Here is a 26446-nt window from a genome sequence, read left to right as displayed (position 1 = left end):
GGATTTAGACTACGATCATCAGCAATAGCTAAAACTAAGTGAATTATGGGTGGAGAACATTTTTAAGAACACATCAGGCTAATGAAACCTAATCTACTAATCACTTTAACATCTCAGAAAGACAGCCAGAGACTGTGTGACTTCTGAAGAATCACACTAGGAAATACAAATATCAACTGTGAACTATTCTCGCCACAATATGAACCTAAATTCAACCTAGTCCCTAATCTAACTACCAGGTTTTAAAAAACACATGAATCAGAGAAAAATGTTCAAAAATACCATGTAACAGGGCACACAATTCCAAAAATTCAAAATAGGGGCACTCTACAGCTCATATGACAGTTCATTTTGATATATATGTCGAAAGAAAGGAGGAGAAAAGAGAATATATAAATTAAAGACGCAAGAAATAATCAAATACATATGCAAAAGTTATTTGGAAACATTAAGTAATATTTTAAGATAATCACAGAAATGTGAACATTGAATGGATATTTGATATTATAGGATTGTTTTAAAAAAGGAGTCCTTATCTTTTAGCAATATATGCTGAGGTATCCACGATAAAATGACAGGATGTCTGCAATTTGCCTTGGAGTATTTCAGTTTAGGGAGGAGAGTCATGTACAACTATGTTGAAAACAATTGGTAATTAATAATTACTGAATTTGGATCACGGACACATGGGGATTCATTGTACTATTCTCTCTACTTCGAATATGTTTCAGAATTTTCATACTTTCATTTAAAAGAAAGATCTCACTTACATTTAGAAAATGGGGTGAAGGTAAAATCAGGGAGACCAGTTAGGAGGTTCCAGTAGTCAGACAGGAAAGAAATGATGGTGATTTATACTGAACAGTGGTAATCAAGATTGAGAACCGAGAGGATCTGATATATTGAGAAGTAATCAATAGGACTTCTAATTGATTGGATTGGAGGTTGAAAGAAAGAAGCCATCAAGAGTACCTCCCAGGGTTTGTGTTGGAGATCTGAGTAGATGGCGATGTCTTTTACTGACATAGAGAAGACTGGAAAGTAAGGGATAGCCACGTGGAAATTCGAGGTTGGAAGTACTCAAGAGTTCTATTTGGAACATAAGTCTGAGACATCTGTTGCACATCCAGATGAAGATAGAGCACAGGGGAGAGATCAGTCCTTGGGATACACTTAAAGAACCTTCAACATATAATGTTTAAAGGCATAGGACTAGGTAAGAACATCCTTGGAGAGAACAGAAGCAAAGAAGCAAAATCAGGTAGAGAGCCCTGAAGGTACAGCAACGCTAGATGCCATGTAGCGCAGCAGAAACAAAAGATCTAAGGAACAGGTGGAGTACAGAACAAAAGCCAGAGATGCAGCCCAGTTTTCTTGTTTTAGTTGAGTTGTATTTTACAACTAATTTATAGATGGTATTCTGATAACTGAACACACTAATAAACAAATGAGCCCCATTCCTTCAAAACCAGCGTGCAAAGGCAGCACACCACACAAATACCTGTGTAATGATGCAAATGTAAAGCTTCTGATTACAAATGAAAAAAAAAGTCAAAGAAGTCTCTTGGAATGTGACTGGGTAATAGTCATGCTTTGATAATTTGATAGACTGAAGAGGACAAAACTAGTTCCCATTGGGGTGCATGTTTATTTATATCCAACTTACCTAAAGTCGAAGCCAGTAAGTCTAAAGACATTGAGCATTGAGTTTCCTGAATTCAGTGAGAACTGATTAACCCATTTAGGAAGAGCTGAACCTATCTTTATATGTAGCTAATTATGTTCTAATGCATACATTCAGCAATGCCATGAGGCTGTCCATCTGCAAACTGCCAGAAATAAGCTGTCCAAATTCAGAGAACAGTTTATTTTAAGGCTAAAAAATGACACTGATTTAAAGATTGCTTTTGCTGATTTGATAAACTGTAAGTTGAAACAATTACATTAATGTAGCATATCATAATGCCAACAATTTTTCTAAAAAGATAAAAAAGAAAAAATAATTTCCCTAAACTTGTATGTATTAACAGAATAAAGGGTGAATTTGAAAGTCAATTTTTTACCACCTTCAAAGTGTTATGCTGCAATAAAGTAGGTGGAAAAGAAAGTGTTAACTGTTCACTTCACCTGGGTGGATGATACCTTCCAGGACAATGTATAAGGGTAAGAAGTTTCAAAGATTGGGACAGAAAAGCCATTTTTTTTCAACATGGTCTGCTGCAGCTGTCGCTTTACCAAGAGTTGGTAAAAATAGCAAAGGAGTAAAAGCACAGTTCAAGAGTTAGTAGGATAATCAGTCTGTCCAAATGACCCACATGGGAGGCAAGACTGCACCAAAGAGAGGGAAGAATCATCACTGAGGAGCCCAGGAAACAGAAAGAAGCACAAGGTCATGAAAGCAAGGCAGAGGAGAACGAATTTTGAGATTTCTGAGCCTTTTCCAGGGGACCCTGGGACAGAAGGGGGGTCCCTCGAGGGGCTGAGGAGGATGAGATGCTAACAAAAGTTCATTGCCCTCTCTGGGCGTCCAGTCAGGTTGGAGCAATCCATTCTCCTAATGGTCTTCCTTTTCCTTTCCCCCAGCCCCTTGCGTTCAGGACCAGCCCTTTTGTATTTCCTAGCGTTTTCGGTTGGGGAAATATAGGGATGGTTTCATTCGTTTTCAACCTATATCATAGTTTCAATCTTGACTTCTATTTGTCACCACCACAATGAGCAGAAATGAGAAAAGTCTCATACAGTCTTTTGATAATACATACAGTAGTACATCCTTGCTTAATGGATCTTTATTTCAAAATAAACCTGAATTTTTTTTTCATTTTAAAGAAAAGTTGTTTGGCAATAGGTAGATCTAACCTGAATCTGTTGGGTTCTGTATTTTTAAACAGTTCTGACGTATTTTCTTTGTTTCTTTTTATAATGCATGCTGAGTGGAAATGGACCAGGGCCAGTCCTAAAATACAGGATTGAGCAGCTCTTGGAATTTCAAAAGCAGTACAATCATAACAAGATTTCTAATAGGATGAATATAAAATGAGAAAAACTTTATTATTTTAAAAGTTTTATTCACAGAAAGCCTTTTTAAATAAACATAAATAAATTAAAATAGGGGCTATTTCTCATTTGAACAAATATTGCAATTTTAAACAACAGAAATTTTCCAGCTTATAAAACAACTCACCCTTAGGTTCCCCAAAGAGAACGCAATAATCAACAATAATTGTTCTTTGAAAAAATTCAGGCGTTATAATAGTTCACAATACAAAGTAAATGACAGGTCCAAAATACAAAATAGCTTCACTTTGAATTTCTGTGTCCTAATCAAGTTTTTCTTGACATTTAATTACATCTGAATCATTAAACTTAGGATATTTTTTAAATAGTGAAATTAATGATAACCCAAGTCCCTGAGTGATAGCTGGCAAGAAAACATGCTAAATATTCATAAATCAGAGCCATAGCATTTTAAAAAAGAAAAAAAAAATGGAAAGCAAAATTCTGCTGTTTTGAAGCACATCCAGGTTATTGGTTGGTGTTTGATGGCTGTGAAAGGGTGACCCATTTCTAGAACTTCTGGCCTTGAAAAGAAGACCCTTGAGTTACCTGGACTGGCAAACTAACGCTACAACAATTTTTTTGAACAAGCCATCATGAACCTCACATGGAAGCTAAAAACCCATCAGAGTGCCACTCCACAAACAGCCTGGTGTGGTCAAATTGCAGGGAACCCGGGCAGGGTTTTTAATTCCCTAATGCTTTCACTTCCACACAAGGAACTGCAAAAATAGGAGCTCTTGGATGCATTAGAAGAGACCTTTCTCCTCTCACTGAACAACACTTAATTTTGCTTCATTCAGTGATCCAAGCATTGCCACTTTACTCCCATTGCAGTTTTTCCCATATAACACTATTTTTTTTTTCAGATGCATCCGTCTAAACAGCCCAAATCTGTACACATTAACATCTCTGAGGAGCAACTCTGAGAGAGTTTTCACCCTGACCTTTCCTTTCCTTGACNTTTTTTCAGATGCATCCGTCTAAACAGCCCAAATCTGTACACATTAACATCTCTGAGGAGCAACTCTGAGAGGGTTTTCACCCTGACCTTTCCTTTCCTTGACATAATCTCCATCACGGCTTCCTTCTTCAGGTTGTTTTTGATATCACAGGAGATGTTGCTCTGTCAGCCAACGGCATTGCCTTTGGGTTTCTGTTCTCAACTCTAGAAATCATTCCTCCTCTAACAATTGATGGAGCGGAGAGCCTGTGAGAATACAGGCTTTAGCCTACTGAAAATGTTGTTTGCTTGTTGTATTGCACAAATATGGAAAGATCAAAGTATAGGGTTATGAGCAAAACTGTATTGCTGAAACCCTGCATCTTCTGCAAAATTCTAGCTTTTCTTCTCTCCCGTTCTCTTATACATACCCTGTTACACACATAGATAATTTAATAACTCATTAAGAAGAATTTCTCTATCAAATTTCCTTTATTCAGTAGCACACAGCAAAAAGAACTTGGGGGGAAAAAAACTGGAAACAACCTAAATATCCATCCACGGTGAACTGGGTAAATAAACTGCTATATTTGTACATAAAATACTATGCATTATGAAAACATAGTGTTCTGTGTTTTCTCTTAATAAAATAGAATAAAATACGTTTTTTATAAGTAAAAAACACAACGTGCTATATTTTCTTTTAAAATAAAATATATTTTTTTATTTTAAATAAAGTAAGTAGAAATAAACCAAAGGAGCAGAATAGAATGCATAGTATGCCACATATTAGATATAATCATGTGGATATTGATATACATCTTTAGTCTGGCATATGAATTAGAAGTATCTAAAAAGATGCATTAGACACTATTCAGTTACCTTTGGGAAATAGATACAGGAAACATCAGTTATAGGTGAGTTGAGATTTTTTATTTCAATTCTTTCTGTCTGTCCTCTTTAATTTTCTCTGCCCCATTCGTATATTACTTGTATTAGAAATATACACTAAAAAGAAGGCTTATCTGATCTTCTGAACATACTAAATGACATCCAGCTCAATTCACAATTATTGAAAAATGATGGCACACACAGGACCTAGCGTGGTGTAATAAAAAGAAACTCCAGAACATTAGATTTTAACGAACATGTCATTTTATGTCCCTGTGTAAGTCACGTATCTACTGATACCTCGTTTAGCTCATCTGTAAAATATAAACAAGTAGTTCTACCTACCCCACATTTCATTTGGTACTCAGTGTTGTAATGGAAATAANTAATTTTCTCTGCCCCATTCGTATATTACTTGTATTAGAAATATACACTAAAAAGAAGGCTTATCTGATCTTCTGAACATACTAAATGACATCCAGCTCAATTCACAATTATTGAAAAATGATGGCACACACAGGACCTAGCGTGGTGTAATAAAAAGAAACTCCAGAACATTAGATTTTAACGAACATGTCATTTTATGTCCCTGTGTAAGTCACGTATCTACGATACCTCGTTTAGCTCATCTGTAAAATATGAACAAGTAGTTCTACCTACCCCACGTTTCATTTGGTACTCAGTGTTGTAATGGAAATAAAACAACACATGGAAGGTCCTATGAATCTTGCAGGGCTAGTATAAAGGTATAAAATTCATGTTCACTTTTAGATCTTGCATTAATTGAATCTGACCTTATCCCAAGAGTTTTACATTTGTTCTTACTTGGTATTTTTCATTAGGAAGCTATATTCCATTAACACTTGAGTAGTAAGAAGAACCATGATCACAAAAGTAAATGCTTAATACAAAATTGCAAATGTTAGTAACAGGTGCATAAATGTGTTAATTTTTAGGATGCAGTTAATAGGAACATTTTGTTGTAATAAACTCACTCCTCATAAATTTTCTGCTTACCTACCTATAATGATGACAATAAAAGTTATTTACTAACTACAAAGCATGGTCCACAAACTTAATGATGTTATATTTGTTCCTTATTTCTCAGATCATGTTTTCAGATAATTATTAGTAGTATCATTATGTGGTAATGAAAATAAGACTGAATGATGTTAATTAAGTGAAGTCTGATTATGACTCAGATCTGTCTAAATCTAAAGACTGATTTTGGGGTGCCTGGGTGGTGCAGTCGTTAAGCATCTGCCTTCGGCTCAGGGCGTGATCCCGGTGTTTTGGGATCGAGCCCCACATCAGGCACCCAGCTCCACTGGGAGCCTGCTTCTTCCTCTCCCACTCCGCCTGCTTGTGTTCCCTCTCTCGCTGGCTGTCTCTCTGTCAAATAAATAAATGCAATCTTTAAAAAATAAATAAATAAAGACTGATCTTTCCCCATCCTAAACTAGTAGGCACTGTATTAGCTCAAACCAATTTTCAACCCAAATCAGTTATCTCCAGCTCCCGTTACCTGTTAAGCAGTACCTCCAACTATAATGTTTGAGGATGCTGATGTATTTTCAACAGGACTATAAATTAGTACCACATTTATGGATGGAAATCAATTTGGTAGTCTTTTCGAGGAATGTTTTCTATACTCCGTGAGCAGACTTTCATGAATTTACCACAGGTTCAAACCAAACAGTCAAAGATGGGGACATGACTTTATACTCAGAGATGCTCATTGCAATATCATATATAGTAACATGTATAAAGAGAAAAAGCCAAAGCAATCCATGCATCTAACACAAACGTCTAAATGCATCATACATTTTGGTATGGAAGTATGTATGGAATGATAGGCAGATTTTTTTTTTCACCTTTCTGCCCACCATCTCCCCTCTGGCAACCACAAGTTTGTTCTCTGTATTTAAGAGTAATTTTGTTGTCTTTTTTTTTTTTCATTTGCTCATTTGTTTTGTTTCCTGAATTCTGCATATGAGTGAAATCATATGTTATTTTTCTTTCTCTGTCCGAGTTATTTCACTTAGCCTTATACCTTCTAGGTCCATCCATGTTGTTGCAAATGACAAGATCTCATTCTTTATTATGGCTGAGCAATATTCCATTGTGCATATGTACCACTTCTTTATCCATTCATCTGTGAATGGACACTTATGTTACTTCCAGATCTTGGCTATTATAGATGATGCTGCAATAAGCATGGGGTGGATATATCTTTTCATATTAGTGTTTTCATTGTCTTTGAGTAGTGGAATTACTGGATCATATAGTAATTCTATTTTTAATGTTTTGAGGAACCTCCATACTGTTTTCCACAGTAGCTACACCAGTTTGCATTCCCACCAACAGTGCATAAGACTTCTTTTTCTCCACATCCTGGCCAGTGTTTGTTATTTCTTGTCTCTTTGGTTCTAGCATTTTGCAGGTGTGAGGTGATACCTCCTTGTGGTTTTAATTTGCATTTCCCTGCTAATCCGTGATGTTGAACATCTTTTCATATGTCTGTAGGCTATTTGTATGTCTTCTTTAGAAAAATGTCTGTTCAGCTCCTCTGCCCGTTTTTAATTGGATTATTTTGTTTTTTGGTGTTAAGTTGTATTAAGTTCTTGACGTATTTTGGATATTAACCCCCTATAAGATATATCATTTGAAAATATCTTCTCTCATTCAGCAGGTTTTCTTTTCATTTCATTGATCATTTCCTTCACTATGTAGAAACTTTTTATTTTGATGTAGTACCAATAGTTTATTTTTGCTTTTGTTTCCCTTGCCTCAGGAGACATATCTAGAAAAATGTTGCTATGGCTGATGTCAAAGAAATTACTGCCTTTGTTTTCTTCTAGGAGACTTAAGGTTTCAGGTCTCACATTTAGGTCTTTAATCCATTTTATTCTTGTGTATGGTATAAGTAAATGGTCCAGTTTTATTCTTTTGCATGTAGCTCTTCAGTTTTACCAGCACCATTTATAGAAGAGACTTTTTCCCATTGCATATTCTTGCCTCCTTTGTATAGATTAATTGACCATGTAAGTATGGGTTTATCTCTGAGATCTCTATTTTATTTCATTGATCTGTGTGTCTATTTTACTGCCAGTACTATATTGTTTTAGTTAATACAGCTTTGTAGTATAACTAGAAATCTGAGATTGTGATACCTCCAGTTTTGCTCTTCTTTCTCAAGATTGCTTTGGTTATTTGGGGTCTTTTCTGCTTTCATACAAATTTTAGTGTTATTTGTTCTACTTCTGTAAGAAGAAATGTGGTATTTTGGGAGAGATTGCATTAAATGTGTAGATTTGGGTATTATGGACATTGTAACAATATTGATTCTTTCAGTCTGTGAGCGTGGAATAGCTTTCCATTTGTTTGTGTCATCTTCAGTTTCTTTCATCTGTTTTTTATCGCTTTCGGAGTTCAGGTCTTTTACTTCCTTGATTAAATTTATTCCTAGGTGTTTTATTCGTTTGGATGCAATCAGAAATGGGATTGTTTTCTTAATCTCTCTTGCTGTTACTTCAATATTAGTGTATAGAAATGGAACAGATCTCTGTNATTCGTTTGGATGCGATCAGAAATGGGATTGTTTTCTTAATCTCTCTTGCTGTTACTTCAATATTAGTGTATAGAAATGGAACAGATCTCTGTACGTTGATTTTGTATCTTGCACCTTTGCCGAGATTACCAATAGGCAGCTTTTGGAAGCATTCTTTTATAAAACATTTAATGATACTGAAAACGTTCATGATGATTCAGTGTTAAGTGGGGGATACATATATGTATAAAATAGAAAAAAAAGAGGAATGCTAGGAAAATTACCAAGTTATGAACATGTGAGCAGCGGTTCTTTATATTTTCTTCTAAATATTAAATATGTACTTGATATTTACAAAAATAAATAATGTATTGTTTTTAAAATTTAAAAGTTTTGTTTTTAATTTGAAATAAACAATATCTAAAATCTAATCCTACCAAAACCCTTCCCAATCTGAGATTGCTTCATGCAGTCTAAGCTGGAGACTCTAAGAATACAGCTGTGCCACCACCTCTAAGAGCCAAAATGAAACCAAAACTCAATTTCATGTGTCAAACCTTGTATTTGTTGCTTAACTGTTGGCACGCTTGATTTTTGGAGATGAGAGATTTTTGCTGCTACATTTCTTTCATAAATATTTCTATGAACCATAATACTAAGTCAATCCTGAAATGGTATCTCTGAATGCCTGAGTTTGCTTCCACTTGTAAAATACAAACTGCATTAGTTTACTTTGTTAAACGTGCCTCTATTCCCTGACTTTTGCTANGCTTCATGCAGTCTAAGCTGGAGACTCTAAGAATACAGCTGTGCCACCACCTCTAAGAGCCAAAATGAAACCAAAACTCAATTTCATGTGTCAAACCTTGTATTTGTTGCTTAACTGTTGGCACGCTTGATTTTTGGAGATGAGAGATTTTTGCTGCTACATTTCTTTCATAAATATTTCTATGAACCATAATACTAAGTCAATCCTGAAATGGTATCTCTGAATGCCTTGAGTTTGCTTCCACTTGTAAAATACAAACTGCATTAGTTTACTTTGTTAAACGTGCCTCTATTCCCTGACTTTTGCTATGCTGCAGTAAACTCACTTTTGTGGCTTTGAACGCATATTCAAGTAAGCTTAAAAACAAAAATGTTTGATCTGGCATTATTATGTCAAAAGGCGGTAGCTTTTAAATTTCGAAGACACTGCTAAGGCATCATCCAAAGATATTGTACTATTTGCATTCTCATCTGAAGCATGAGAGCATTTCCCACATCTTGTTAACATTTGATATCAACCTTTTTAATGTTTGTCAACATAATACATGAAAACTTATATTTCTCATTTAATTAGGAATGATTTAATCATGGATGTGGTTTATTACAGTTTCACCAGTTTAAAAATCCATGTATACTTTTTATGTGAATACCTCCTTAATAATTTCGCTGCTCTTTTTCATATTAAATTATTGGTGAAAACAAATTGTGGAGTAGTTGAACGCACTTGTGGATGTGAGGTGTAGATCTCCCAAATCCCTTCTCCAAATGATAAGAAATAACCTGGATATTCTTTGCAAAGCCACATCTAAACATCCCTTGACCTCAGAGACTCCCCAGACCTCCCTGTAACTATGAGCCCCGGTGTTTTCACCATCTCATCCCACTGGAAATTTTGGGGTGAAGTGAGGGATGAAAAGAAGCAGAGACAGAGAGGGGAGAGATGCCAGCCAAGGAGCTAGGATGCTGAATGTTAGAGAAAGAACTTATACATCAAAGAAAATTCAGGAGTTAGAATTAATCCTATGTTCTCAATTATGGAATCAAGGTATTAGTATAAACTAAACAGTTTTTTTATGTGTATATACAGATAGATAGTAAGTAATTAATAAATTAGGTGTTGTGAGTCACATACAATTTCTGTTGTATGTGTCTGTGTACATGTGTATACATACACACACACACACACACACACACACACACACACGTATTTGATAGGCCTTGGGCAGATCCCCGAATTAGGCTCAGAAGTAACATTTCACTTCTGCTCTTGATCTGTCAGTGAGAACTAGTCACATTGGCCCGACTAGATGCCAAAGAACTAAAAAATGTGGTTGACTTGTGTGCTCACTAAGGGAGTGGAATTGGTCCGTATATCATCAGTCCTGCCAACACCATTTCACAGCTGTGAAGGGAAGATTTCCTTCAATTTTACTTAGAATTCTTTTTGGCCTTGATTTAGGATATGATCCTGGCTATGACATGGTAATCTGAGGGTACTGATATCCATGATACTTTTCTTACTATCACTAATCAGTAAGAGGAAAAATGATTTACTGATAACCTGGAAGGAACTACTATAATTCAAAAGGTTAACCAGGTTTCATGTTCAACTTCTTGCTTATTTCAGTGATTGAAAGAAGAGGGTGAATGAATACATGGTTTAAAGAATCCACAGGTCTTAACTCCTCTCTAAGAGAGCATGAGCAGTATTTGTTCCCAGGTATGAGGAATGGAGTCCAGTCTGAATGCCAGGATGTCAGGCTAATTAACCAGCTTTGAACTTTTATTTTATTTTTGCTTCTAAGAACCTGAGGGAAATGAGTAGATTTTGTATAATTGTCACAAATAAATCCTCAGCTACTTAAAATTCAGCAAATGTCAAGGTTAAGTAAAACATAGAACAATTCTAGATAATCATTTCAATTTATATGAAGGATAGATTTCTATAATAAAAATCAGTTGAACTTCTTTTTATAAATGAATGTATAATTATTTTAAAGGAATCAGTAAAAATTTAAATGCCTATTTATCTCTGTTTATAGCACATCTTAGTAATTTCAAAGACGAAAGTAATTTTACAGAATAGTATTGAGACAATTACCAGAGAAGAAAATATATGGAGAAACTGACAATCCAATAGTGTTTATTCTTTTAAAAAATGCCATTTTTTTTCTCCCAAGGGAACACAGGTTTGTTGTATTTTGCTGTTATCCCAAGTTACTTTGTACTTAACGCTGCAATCCCCAATAAATGCCATCGGTATGATCTCTAAGAGAAATGACTTTAATTCCACCTCTGTTTCTAATTTCCTCACCAACCAATTCTTGATAGAAAGTCTGAGCTTTGAGGCAGCTGAGTGGTTCAGTCGGTTAAGCGTCTGACTCTTGATTTCAGCTCAGGTCATGATCTCAGGGTCTTGAGATCAAACCCTGCATTGGACTCCATACTGCGCTTAGAGCCTGCTTAAGATTCTCTTTTTCCCTCTCCGTCTGCCCCTATCCAGCTCTCTCTTTCTCTCTCACTCTCTCTAAAAAAAAAAAAAAAGAAAGAAAAGAAAAGAAAGAAAAAGAAAAGAACAGAAAAAGTCTGAGCTTTAATAATGCAGGGTTATAGAGGCAGGAACATTATACAGCCTTCCATAGTGAAATTGGGGGGAAAAATACTTAAGAAAAACATAGTGTTGCATCTTAAGGCTAGATCTTTGCTACTCTCCACTTGCTTTGAGACTCGTAAGCCTTTGGGACCATGAGCCTAAACCAATATTACTTTTGAGGAGGTCTTGGATGACTGAACTTGGGGACTGAACTTGATACATCTTCAAAGAGTCCTAAGATTTTAATGCCAAAATATTTATGCCAAAAATCCAAGATTTTTATACTGTAAAAGATGCAGTTTGAAGGCAGGAACTGAATCTTGCATGCTTTGGTAACACAAGTATTTTCTAGTACAGTGGCTTTCATATAACGAAGGCATAATAAAAGGAGAACAATTTATTTTCTTGTACAATAATCAGTGTCACATGGTTATTGTGCTCCAATGAATATCCTTCCCATCCCAAATTCTTATCTCTCACCATTCACCTCGCTGGGAATCTAACTTACTCTTACGTACCTGTCCAATCAAATGAAAGCCATACCCCTCTTTTAAGTGAAGTATTTGAAGTTGTAAAATTAAAGTTTACATGAAATTTCCTCTTCTCCTGAAATCATGTTGTTCCAATTGTATATATTTTTATGAACTTTTATAGTATAGATTAAATTTTTATGGCCCCTCCTTTTTCCCAGTTGATCATAAATTCCTTAAGAGAATTAGCATTAATTGATCTGTCCTCCCTCAGAGTGCCCAGCAGCAATCCTTTCACATATTTAATAAATATCCAATAAGTATGTGTTGTATATATTCATTCTGAAAAAATTAAATGACATTTTCCCTTAATTTATTTCCCAAAATAGAGATTTAAATATTTGAATGGTTATTTTAGGAATATCCAAACATATTATAAAAAATAAGTTAAGGACATGGGTGGCTCAGTTGGTTAAGCATCTGACTCTTGATTTTGGCTCAGGTCACGATCTCAGGGTCCTGGAATCAAGCCCTGCATTGGGCTTTGTGCTCAGTGTGGAGTCTGCTTGCCCCTCTCCCTCTGCTCTTCCCCCTGCTCTCTCTCTCTCTTTCAAGTTTAAATAAATAAATAAATAAATAAGTAAACTGGATTCTTTTTTTTTTTAGTATGACCACTATGATCAAAAATAAAAGTACTGTCCAAAGATCAGATAATATATTAATTACTTTCTAGCTCCAATATCTGAGGTCTTAAACCTTTTTTATTTTATTTTTTTAATGATTTTTTATTATATTATGTTAGTCACCATACAGTACATCCCCGGAAGAAGCCTTTTTTATTAAAAAAAAGGTGTGTAGTCTATCGTCTTCTGTTACTGGGCTCTTTTCCCCTCACATTTCCTACAAATTTACAGAATTGACAAAGATGAATAAATGAATGTAAAACAAAAAACAAACAAACCAACAAAAAACCTCTTACAGTCACTCTCCAGCTCAGGGAGCTTGATCACAAACTCCTAAGGCAGCCGTGCTGGTACACACTCCTGGCTGATTAGGTGGCCGATAAAGTACATGGAGTCCATGTCCTCAGAAGGTACATTTCTCAAAACCCTACTAAGTAAAGTGAGAAAGTCAGAGAAAGACAGTATTGCATGGTATCACTTATGTTGACTCTTAAAAAAAAAAAAAAAAGTCAAACCCATAGAAACAGAAAGTAGAAAAGTGATGGCCTGGGGTTAAGGAGTAGGTGAAATAGGAGAGGTTGATAAAAGTTACAAGCTTTCAGCCTTAAGAAGATTGGAGGATCTAACATATGACATGGTGACCATAATTGATAGGACTGTGTTGTAGACTTGAAATCTGCTAAAAGAATAGAACTTACATGTCCTCTCTCTCTCTCTCACACACACACTATATATATATATATTCATATATATATATAATACATATAATATGTATTATATATATATATATACACACACACACATATATATAATTAACACATCCACAGAGGTGTTAATTAACTAAATGGGAGGAATTCTTCACAAAGTATATGTGTATCAAATTATCATGATGTACACTNGATGGCCTGGGGTTAAGGGGTAGGTGAAATAGGAGAGGTTGATAAAAGTTACAAGCTTTCAGCCTTAAGAAGATTGGAGGATCTAACATATGACATGGTGACCATAATTGATAGGACTGTGTTGTAGACTTGAAATCTGCTAAAAGAATAGAACTTACATGTCCTCTCTCTCTCTCTCACACACACACTATATATATATATATTCATATATATATATAATACATATAATATGTATTATATATATATATATATATCTATACACACACACATATATATAATTAACACATCCACGGAGGTGTTAATTAACTAAATGGGAGGAATTCTTCACAAAGTATATGTGTATCAAATTATCATGATGTACACTTTAAATATATTATAATTTTGTCAATTATACTTAAGTAAAGCCAGTGGGGGGTAGGGAAACTATGTAGAGACACCACAAAAGTCACTGAAACAAGAGGATGTCATCATAGGAGAAAACAGTAAAACTTGTCTTTTTTTCAGTTCAGTGGTCCATGTTCAATACCCTTACAAGGTTTCCCATCTCACTGCCTGAGAGGTATCGCAAGCTCAAAGATTCAAAAAATGTGACCCAAAACACAAACAAGAAAGACTTCTAAAATAGAAAGACAACAGAATTAGTAGGTGTGTTCTGGATGGGTGAGTGAATTTCAGACTATCTTTACATTTATCTTATTTGTTGACAGCTCAGGTTTGTTTTACTTGTTTGCTTGCTTGCTATAATGATTTGCGTTCCTCTACACAGGGTAAGGAAAGCAAACAAAACACCTTTGCTAATTCTCATCACTGAAGTCATATCATGTTTTAAGTGGGCTGGAGATGGCAGTTAAATTCTAAGATGACCTTGGTATATCTTTCAAAATCTTGAAGAACTGCCAAACTGATGAAAGTAATGCAGAGAGGTAGATTAGGACCAAGACTTAATAAATCCTATCACTATGTTATGTTCCTAGACAGAGTTGTCAGAGAACTTGACTCAGATACTGCTTTAATTATATTTTTGTGAACTAATTTATATCAATGCAATACATATTATGAGTTACTGTATATTATTTATATTTTAAGTAGGTATTTTTCCAATAAATTCTTAATTCCTGAAATGCTTAAAGATTCAGATATTCTAGGTATTACCCTAGCAAAAAGTTCCACCCATAGATGAAAAAAATATTGCTGGGGAGATAGAGGAAATAATTTCTAAATGGTTAGGATTTGACTATGTATTTGCAAGTGGGTGCTTATTCTAGTGAGTCTTGTAATATCAACATTCTTTTTTTTTTAAGATTTTATTTTTTATTATTTATTTGACAGAGATAGAGACAGTCAGCGAGAGAGGGAACACAAGCAGGGGAGTGGGAGAGGAAGAAGCAGGCTCATAGCAGAGGAGCCTGATGTGGGGCTCGATCCCATAACGCCGGAATCACGCCCTGAGCCGAAGGCAGACGCTTAACCGCTGTGCCACCCAGGCGCCCCGACATTCTTTATATCTACATAGAATAAAGACCTTCATCGTCTTATCAGAGACACGAACTCCTTCTACCTTTTTAAACCCCTGTAGCATATGAAGTTTTCTGTTCAAGGCTTCTATTTAAAGTCTTTTCTTTATTATGTTCCTATAGGGATTTCAAGGGCTGCTTCTACTCTTTCTTCCTACTTCAGTTTTGAAAAATCCTACTGGTGTTTCTATTTTTGTGTAACTTCACCAGATGTCCAAACCATTTAAGACATGGCCTCTAAATTCTTGACAGCTATTTGAAGGTGTCAGTATGTTCTCAATTCACTTCATTTTTTGTCTGAGCTTGTCTTGTGTTTTGCTGTGGAAATAATAAAACAAACATCTAAAGAGTGTCAGCTGGATGCAAGTCACCGTGCTCAGCACTGGGGGATAGTAATCATACGACTTGCTTCCCTACTTGAAGAACTCAAACAATTGGAGAGGGGTATAATTTATTACCATTTATTTTAAAGTCTAAGAAATTGACCTCTAAAGTTTGGATTAACTCTCTTCTCCTTTCTGAATTTCTGCTAGTCCACTCTGTACCAGTGACTTAATTCTATAGTTGTACATTCACTATTTTTATCTAGGGTGAATGAGACTTTGTGACTCCTCTTAACCTGCTCCCCTTTTACCAGGCCTCTGGCAAACTTGGCTCCCTGTCTTGTAGCCAGTATTCTAACAAAGCAAATCCATTCAAGGCTATGTAATGTAATATTTAGCTAAGAAGCTGATGAGCTATTCGCTGCCATTTTTTTAAACCAAATTTAGTATCAACAGTAAATATATTCCTTTTTCCTAATCTGAGTCTGGCAGAGATAATTCAGACTGATGAACACAAAACTACAAAAATTTGTTGGTTTTTTTCCCCCTGTCTCAAGGATTCAGAACATATGATTTTGTGTTTAAGATTTAGGCTAAATATCACAGAGAAATGCATTTGTCTTGAGTTGGATTTTGTTAGAGTCAACATACCCATGTTCAGGAAGTAAGGTTACATACGGAACTTTGATGTGTGAGCTAGGTATGTAGTTGAAGTAATTGACAACCCTAGAATAGCTAGAGGCAACGGATATTTATGACAGAGTGTAATGTACTGTAATTAGTATTACTACTAATAATAACTACAACTATTATTGGTTTTTTATTGTATGTCACACTTTAAGGTAGGTACTTTATCTAACTAAAGACTTTTAGCTGGATGTGACAGAAGGCCCAAACAGCAGAGCCTTAAGTAAGAGTCTGAAATTGACAAGGGTCTGGAAGCGGACCGGGGTCAGGATCAGCTTAACAGGCACGCAACCCATGCAGTCACTCAGTGCCTCCGAGATTTAATGCTCTTCAGGAACCATGCTGAAGCTGAATAATTTTATCTGATGTTTGGTTAGTGAAGTCCAATGGGAAAATGGAGCATATGTGTGAGCAGAGAAGATACACGCTGCCATTCCTTCCCACCCCATTCCTATAAAACTTTTGCGATGCCCACTAAGTACAGAATCCAAGTGAATCTAGAATGTGTTTGGGATTAGTAAGAGTCAAGGTGCAGTGTTAAGTATGTTATCTCTCAGACTGAGTAAGTGGGAGCACTGACCAGCTCAAAAGAGCCCATCCTTCTGGTTAAATTAGAACTTGCTTCAAATGAAGAAAAAAAAAAAATCTGTAGCATTTTAAGAAATGGAGATTATCAAGGAACCCTGTTGTATCCTTTTTCACTCATGCTACTTGCTGGTATTTGCCCATGTCCTACAATGATAAGGCTGAAAAGGAAGAAAAAGGAAAGATGGGGCGACCATAGTTTCTTTTCATTTCTTACTCATCAGCAAACCAAAGGTAGATAACATCGCTAGAATACACATTTTTCATGAAATGAAATAAAAATAGTTGAGTTAGTTTTGTGCAGCATTTCCACAATTCTGGTATGAGCATACATGAGATACAAAATACATACTATGTTATTTCATTAATTATGCATACAAGTTAAATGCTCTTATATTTTCATTTAAAACTGGCGTTATAAGCAATACAAAAATGAATGTTAAAATTCATGGTAATGATTTAACTTTTTTTTTCTAATAATATTAAATACCAAATAAAGACATCATGACAAGTCTAGAGACAGACCAAGGTAAAGGGGGGGAAAACGTTATATTTTAGTATTTTAATGACATTTTTCTTACTTTTTAAAGCTAGGGTCCCACATTTTCATTTTGCGTAGGACCCCACAAATTATCTAGCCAGCCCTGCCAGCATTGATATGGTACTTGGCAGTGTTAGCACCCCAGGTTCCTTCTCTCCTGTTGCTCCGTCATACATGGCCTCAACCGTAATGGTCCAAGACGCAGCGTCCGTTTTGCAGCACACACAGTGGCGAAACAGATGACATAAGGCTTTCTCTTCAGGTGAGCTCAAGAAAGATGCCCCACGATTCTCCTGCTTCCTTTTGTAACTCAGAATGTAGTCATAAAAGCACAGCTACTGCAAGGGAAACTGGGAAATAAAAGTGTTTGATGACCATGTGTTCAGCTCAATTTAGAGGTTCTATTATCAAAGAAAAAGAGAAGGATGGGTATTGGGACACAACTAGCTGTCTGTGCCACACATGCTAAAAAGAGAGAGAGAGGCTGTGAAGAATCATGATTGGCAAGATGGAATGATACTGGACATATCGTAAAAAATTTTCCCATTAGGAAATGAATGTCTATCAATAAGAGAAAGAAGGAGAGAAAGAGAGAGAGAGAGAGATTCTATCAGTAAGTATATACATTAGGTAAAATAATAGAAGTAAAAATGATATTTATTATTTGAAGAGAATTATTAAAAAGGAGCCTAGACTATGGATTCACAAATACCCAAAAAAAGTGGATTCCATCATTGTCTATGTGACTTAGGCAAATTATTTAAATTATTGATTCCTACTGCGTAGCATTTCTTCTAAGCTGCCTAACACTGTCTGATATATATTCAATATTAATTCAGTTGTCATTTTAATTAATTTCTATTTTAAAGACAAAACCACTTTGTTTTTGTTAATTCTATTGTTTTTTAATTCATGGTAGACACTTAATTTTGCAATGTAGTACTTTTAAGTGAAACGTAAATATAAACATCAATGTATCATCATAAATTATTGACATTAATTCTAATAAATATTCTGTATTAAAAATTATAAACATCAATATATTTGTAAAGCACATACATTTTAAAACAGAGCATTTCATTTTTTTCTCAGCTAGTCTTAAACTATAACAAGGGGAGAATAATAGTTTTGAGATAATTCTTTCACATTTAAATGATCACATCAAGCAACTTTGAATAATCTCTCTATTATATTAAATAACTTACACCTCTGTTGCTAGCCTGCTAAAGTAATTCTGATATTTTGGATTTTTTTTTATTTTTTATTTTTATACTCCACGTTCAGTGTAGTTCCATGGGTAATTGGTAGGTCATATTATACTACATCATATAAGTATGTTTAATAATGGTCTGAACTTGAAGTACCTTTCATGTAATTAACTTGAATAAAGCCACTCAGCATCCTGAAGAACTAAATAATTAAATAGATCTGTATTATTAGCCCCATTTTATAGATGGAATCATAGTTACAAAGATATTAAATAATTTGCAGGAGAACATAGATTTAGTCAATAGCAGGGATAAATTGGGAGTAATACTCAGAATTTGCATTAGGAGAAAAAGTTCAGCAGAAATTTCTGCTACATCTGTATTCTACATAGAAAACTAAATTGAAATTATTACTGTTCTTGTTATTAATATTCATTCGGTATCAAAAATATGCTAGGTACTATAATATACACAAAATGAGATAAAACCCCCTAACCCCAGCTCAACTATATATCTAATTCTCCCAACTTATTACTAGTACATCCAAATGGGTGTTTTATCACCTTAATTATTTCCAAGAAATGACACCAATAGCAAAGAATCCTGTGAGTTTAATTGCTAAAGAGAATACATCTCATATTCACCCAAGTAGTGCTAACCTTTTTCTTATTATAAAAATGAAGACAGTATTTGAAAATGCATGATACACTTTTATTTTTTTTTAATGCCTGATATACTTTTAAAAAGAACTAAGAGCACCATCTAAAAATTGGACAACTCTAATGGTCAACTCATTAATTTAGGACATATTCATATACCAAGAGTAAATTTCAGTAATAATTTTTAAAAATTATTCCTATTCTGTGTGAATTAGGTCTGTGCTAGCCACATTTAGCTCACTGTAGACAATCATCACAAACGCCTGTAAAGTATATATATCCCAAGTGTACAAGTGGGGAAGAGCACTCTCTGAAAGGTGGAGAAATATGCCTAAGGACACAGAGTTTGATGGCAAATGGCAGAGCTAACCTTTAAGTAATTCCAGATATTTCTCTTCCAACACAGTTACACTCATATTGTTGCATAATATTTTTATTAGTCTTAAAACATGCTTAAAATCTAAGAATATTTGTACATTGTTCATTTTTAGTTTCATTGTTAAATTACTGAAATTACTGATATATTTGGATGTATTTTTACAATATTATTTTGTGTTTGCAACTGACAATTTTTCTTTTCTTTTTCCTACCTTTTGTGAAATTATTATTTTTTTAAATTCTCTTTCTTTTTCTTTCTATTGGTTTGGAAGTTATGCATTTGTTTGCCTTTTTTTTTTTTAGCAGTTTTCTAAAAAGCTTTTTAAACGCACATACTAAAGTGTAAGTTGAAAGCTAATCAATGTCTCTTTTTCTACTATATGAATATGCCAGGATTTATTTAACAGTCTTCTATTTATTAACTTTAGACTATTTATACTTTTTAGTATTTTAAGAATTCTGTGTGTCTATTTATCTATCTGAATATATACCGATATATTTGCATTCCTGTGTGATTATTTCTGTAATACAGACCCCTAAAAATGTAACTGTTATGTCACAAATTATATAAATTTGAAATTTTGTATATAATGCCTTTTGTTTCTCCATTCATCCGTTGATGGGCACTTGATTCTTTCAACCCTTTGGCTTTTGGGAGTAATGCTTCTGTGAACGTGATCGTACAGGTATCTGCTCCAGATCCTGCTTTCAGTTCTTTTGGGTGTATACTCAGAAATGACATTGCTGGATCATAGGTTAATTCTGTATTTAATTTTTTGAGGAACCACCATTTTGTTCTCAAAGCAGCTGCATCATTTTATACCACCAGCAGCACAAAGATTCCAGTTTCTCTACATTCTCAGCAAGACTTGTTATTTTCTGTGTTCTGTTGTTATTCTGATAATATTAATTGGTAAAAAGTAGTAAACTGCGTTTGCGTTTCCCTCATGATTAGTGATTTTGAACATTTTCTGATGTGTTTATTAGCCATCTACATATTTCTTCTGGAGAAATAGTGTGAAGTGTTATACATTATCTATTTTTATTTTTTTTTTTACAAGATTTATTTATTTACTTATTTGAGAGAGCATGTACACAAGCGGGAGGGCCAGGGAAGGGGGAGAGAGACTCTCAGGCAGACTCCACATTGAGTGTGGAGCCTGATGTGGGGCTCAATCCCAGGACCCTGAAATCATGCCCTGAGCTGAAACCAAGAGTCAGACGCTTAACCGATTGTGCCACCCAGGCGCCCTGATTTTTAGAAGGGGTTTCTCTTAAGTCAATATCTTCACAAAATAAGTGTTTAAGCAAATATGAGATTTTATCACAGTTAAGGGAGTTTTCACAATAGCATAACTTATAACAACATTAAATATAAAATGGCAATCATTGTATTTGGGGAGGCTAGTACTTACTGAATATAATATACATACAACTAAAATGGCTAAAATTTAAAAGACTGATAAAACCAAATGATGGTGAGGCTGCAGAGCAATTCAAAGTCTTAAACATTTCTGACAGGAATGCAAAAATGTATGGTTACTTTGGTAACCGTTCAGCAGTTTTTTTATAAAGTTAAAAATTCACATACAACATACACCCAGAAATACTGGTCTTTAATAAAAAGAATAAAACACATTATAAACATGTGTGATTCTCAAAATCATTATCTTAAGTGAAATAATGAAGACAGATGAAAACATAATATAGGATCCCATTTATATAAATTCAAAAGAGGCAAAATGGTAGTGACAGAATGTAGGTCAGTGGTTGTCGGAGGAAAAGGGTGCAAGAAAATCCTGACCAAGGAGGTACAGAAGGAAACTTTTTAGAATGATGAAAATGTTATAATATTTTTTGTGATATATAAGCATATAGATTTTTCAAAACTTATTAAATAGTTCATATTAAATGAGTGAGTGTTAACATTTGCAAATCATACCTTAGTAAAGCTGATAAAAAACAAAGAATTCTTGAACTCTTCATACTTTTCTTCTGAAAAATAACTGTAAGCTGGATAAGCATGGGAACAGTAAGAAACTTAGCTACCTTTAGTATTTACCCGAAATTCCACTCTGTTTGGTATGTAAGTTGTTGTACTCTCAAGCATCCCAGGAAATTCTGTGTTACCCTTAATTGTGGAATAATTCCACAGATAGGTGGTACTCTTTCATGTCAGTGTAAATAAAGTACGTAGAAGAAGGTAACTGCCATTCTCATAAATCCTTTGCTCCCAAATTCTGCGGAGATTGCTCAATGCTGTGGAGAAGACATCCTTAGATGTCTGAAAAAGGAGTCTGGTAATTCTTAAAGTATGTCTGGTAGGTGGTACTCTCGAACCCATGGACAGAGGCCAAATTTGTTTTGTTTGGCCAACACAGTTTTTACAAGTTGAGTAGTATTTCAAAATTAAGAAATTTCACGTAGAACTTTGTTGTCCTTGAAATAATTGGTAGGTAAAACAATTTAGTTAACTGATTTTATATGAGACGACACATACTATTGTATGACTATTTGTGTTGATTTTATTTTTTTTTCTTTTCTGAATTGCTTCATGATGTTTTTACTCAGTTCTGCAGGATCTTTTCTTACTGATGGCTAAGAGCTGTTAGTGTAGGAAACATTCGCTTTCTAGTCTTCTACTTTGTGAATATATTTCCCAGTTTGTTCTTGAATTTTTTTCTTTCTTCATTATTCAGTTGAGCTTTTAACTTATATATAGTCAAATATTTTCTTTTAAACTCTAGATTCTTAATTTTGTATTGCAATTATCTCATCCTGGACTCAGGATTAATAACATACCTTTCATATTCTCCTTTTGCATCTTTTATTTCATTTTTGGAGTTGACTTTATTTAATCTGGGAATCTTTAAAGTAAAGAAGTAGGGGTGCCTGGCTGGCTCGTTCAGTGGAACATGCAACTCTTTTTTTTTTTTTTTCTTAAGATTTTATTTATTTATTTGAAAGAGAGAGAGTGAACAAGGGAGAGGAAGAAAGAGTCTTAGACTCTGCACTGAGCATGGAGTCCAATGTGGGCATTGATCCCACAACCCCGAGAGCACACATGAGCCAAAACCAAGAGTCAGGCACTCAACCCACTGCGTCACCCAGGCACCCTGAGCATGGGACTCTTGATCTCATGGTGGTAAGTTTGAGCCCCATGCTGGGTGTAGAGATTACTTAAAAAAAAAAAAAAAAAAAAAATTAGAGGTAAAAAGAGCTGAATCCTTTACCCCTCATTAGTTAATTGTTGTTATTGTTTTTCTTCAGTGGCTGTAGGGACATTTGTTTCAACAATATTTATTGAATAAATCATTTTCCCCATTGATTTGAATTGTCAACATCTGTTATATACTAAATTCACAAATATCCTTGGGTCTCTTGACTCTCTTTTATTCCTATAATCTATCTCTATACTAGTATCATCTTCTTTTAATTCTCATATTGAATTATGTAAAATCTCTAGTAGGGCAACTAGTGACTTACGTGGTTTTTTCTCAAGATTTTCCATGTATTCATTTACATGACATGTTGTGTCATTTTATTGAGTTCTCTATTAAAAACAAATAAGCAAATAACAGTAACAACAGCAAAGGATTCATGCCCTAACTGTGATTCTGCTGCAGGCCGGCTGGGTGGGAGGACCCAGGGGAAGCTCCCACAGGACCAGCCACGAGGGCTCTTGGCTTCCTGCTGGGTAGAAATCAAACATGAGCCAGGGAAAGCGAAAGCAGAATTTATTGAATAGCGTGAGTGACAGACACAGAATAGCAGACGGAGTGTCTGGGAGAGTGGGAAAGGAATGGAGAACGGGTCTCGTCTTGGAGTTAGGGATTTATATTGGAAAGGGGTCTTCGGTTCGCGTTCCTTCGGGAATCCAGCGTGGGGTCCAATCAAAGGCGAGTGTCAGGTGAACAATAGGTGTTATTCCATAAATTACCGAAGTAGGGGATATTGATGCCGGCCTCAGCTGAGGTTTATTTGAAGCTGATTTTGGGGATCTGGCTCTTCTTGGATGTTATCAGGTGTTTGGGGCCTAGGGCAAAACTCAGAGAATGATTCACTTTCTTGTTTCTCTGTTGAAGTGGGGACATGGGTTCTTGGACTTTATTCAAAAACAAAATATAGAACATGAGTAAATGGGGCCTCGCAGACAAACAGCAGAGTGGAGTCTTTCTAAAACGGGACTCCTTCAGCTTCCCTTTCTCAATTCCAGTAAACATTTCAAATAACCTAAAACACATCAATATCTTTAAACTCTGGATACTTAATATTTTCTAAATCATTTTGTATTTTTACTTCGATCCCAATTAAGTCATCAGAGCTCCAAGGGAAATCAGTGCTTTGAAAGGGTATGAATTAAATCAGGCCTAGTTGTTTGAAGACAACGAATATCTATCACAAATATAGTACTGATTTCTTCTTAAAAATATGTTTGTTTTAAAAAAATTTTCTTTTAAATATCAAGACATTATCCTTATTTTCTAGATGTACTGAGTTTATATCTGTGAGTCCTGCGAATTTATCCCAAAAGTTTTGGGTCTCCTTAGGGAGTACATCTGTCCCAGAACTCAGTGAGGCTGCCGCCTCCGATTTCCCATTACAGACTCCCTGCCCCATGTCCTGCTAATCTCCAATGTGGCTGGAATTTAGATTCTGGCCAGACTGATGATAGATGCGAATCCTAGTAGAGGCAGTTGGCTACAGTTGGATACTAGCATTACATATGTTATTGCGAAGAAAAATCTGGCACTCATTCATACTTTGAATGAATTTCCTGTAGCCAGGCTTATATGTAGCTGAATAGAAAAGCCATGCTTTAGGAAAACCCCTTAAAATGTTTATGAGTGCAGGTAACAAATATTAGGGGTATTTTTTTTTCTAAATATGTGTTGTGCCAAGTTAGAAAAATAGTTTCATTTCTGTAATAAAGTGTAATCCTATTAACAGTTAAAACTGTAACTTTGTGCTCCATCCTATTTTCAGTAAAAGTCAAACATAGAATAGCTACCATGATTATTCATTTTTGCTCAACATGATCCATGTATTCTAGTCAAACTTTCCTGATTTAAAACAATTACCGAAAGAGACCTACGAAACAGATTATATTTCATTGTGAAAAAGTTTGATGCTATTTCTTTAGCACTTTAAAATATTCCAACTGACACTGACACATCTTTTAATTCTGTCTTGAAAGTTTGCATTTAGATCAGCATATACAATAACGAAGAATATTTCTACTACTAAGATAGGCTCTGTGAAAGAAAATATACATTATATGCCTCTAAACACATCAGTAAACCTTTATAAAGTGAAAGTGAATATTTGTATATGAAATTTTACTTCTCAAACATACTGGCACTGAGGGGGTTTTAAAAGCAATCATAAATGCCTGAGTAAGGAAGAAAATAAACGTTCTTTTCCTAAGGAAGTGATAACTCAAGGGATTAATACTTACCTCTAGGTCCCCAGGTTGAATCCAATCTAGGTGGATATTGATTAGAAGTTGCTGCCATTTGACAGCTACATTGTGACCGATGGTGAACTGAGTTGCTGGTTATAATCTTAATAAAGAAGATCCAACACCCTAAAACCCACCACTGCAATTAGAATTAATCAGTACCTTCTTAGAGGCATTGGCAGAATATTGGGTTAAAATGGCATCCTTTCATTCTCTCAGCCTAACCAGTGGGAGAAAAATGAGGAAATTAGCAAGCGCCATTTTGTATTTTGAGAGCAAAAGATGGCCACAGAATGAAGGAAACCACGTCCCTGAGCCTGCATACATCCATGAATTCATCACATCTTGGGCCACATGCCGAAGATGGCACAGAAAAATGAAGCAGTTACAGGCTCTCTTTTTTGGAGGGCCGGTAATCTAGTAGGGGAGATCAGACAGGTACACAGACAACTGGAGAGCAAGGGAGAAAGATACATGTGCTGTGAGAGACAGTAAGTAAAATTCTCTTCCCAGCATTCAGGGCAGGGAGTGATAACTCAGGCTTGTGAGTGGTGCAGTAGTGGGACTCAGGCAGATAGAGAAGTAAAGGGAGGACACAAAAATGAACCAAGAAAATCCATCTTTAATCGCCCTTCTTGTAAACCAGCAATTCATTCAACTTATTAGTTCTTGAAAAATAGGATAGCACTGCCTTTGATGTGGTATTTTAAAAGTATACCTCACATTGTTAATGATGGACTTTAACAAATAAAAATGTAAATACCACTGATTCACACTTTCATTTTACCTGATCTTCCAAAAAGGGGGGAAAAGATAAAAAGCAGTTCACATAGAAACCAGATTCTAACAAATCTAAAATGATAATCTTAAGACCCTGTATCTAACACAAACATATATGAAATATAATTAAAAATCATTTCATTCAGCATCACTTAATTTTAGCAATGGTATTTTGACAAATGCAAGTGTGTTATAAAGATATCAAAATAGTGGTTTATTTAGATTATGTTCCTCTCAAAACATTATCATTAGCTCCTGTGACTTTCTCATGTTAAGGAAAAACAGTTCCTCATCAAGGTGTGTCAAGTAGTGTATTTCAGTTTGGAGTAAATACTATTATCTTACTAATCAAAAGAGTATAGGAAATTAGTCAAATGATTTTTTTATCATGAAAATGCAAAGACATTATCTGTTAAATAAACAATTGCCACAAGATCTAAATAGAGTTAACAAAATACC

Source organism: Ailuropoda melanoleuca, chromosome 17 (genome assembly GCF_002007445.2).
Source record: "Ailuropoda melanoleuca isolate Jingjing chromosome 17, ASM200744v2, whole genome shotgun sequence".
Lineage (NCBI taxonomy): Eukaryota > Metazoa > Chordata > Mammalia > Carnivora > Ursidae > Ailuropoda > Ailuropoda melanoleuca.
This window is presented reverse-complemented; position numbering follows the sequence as displayed.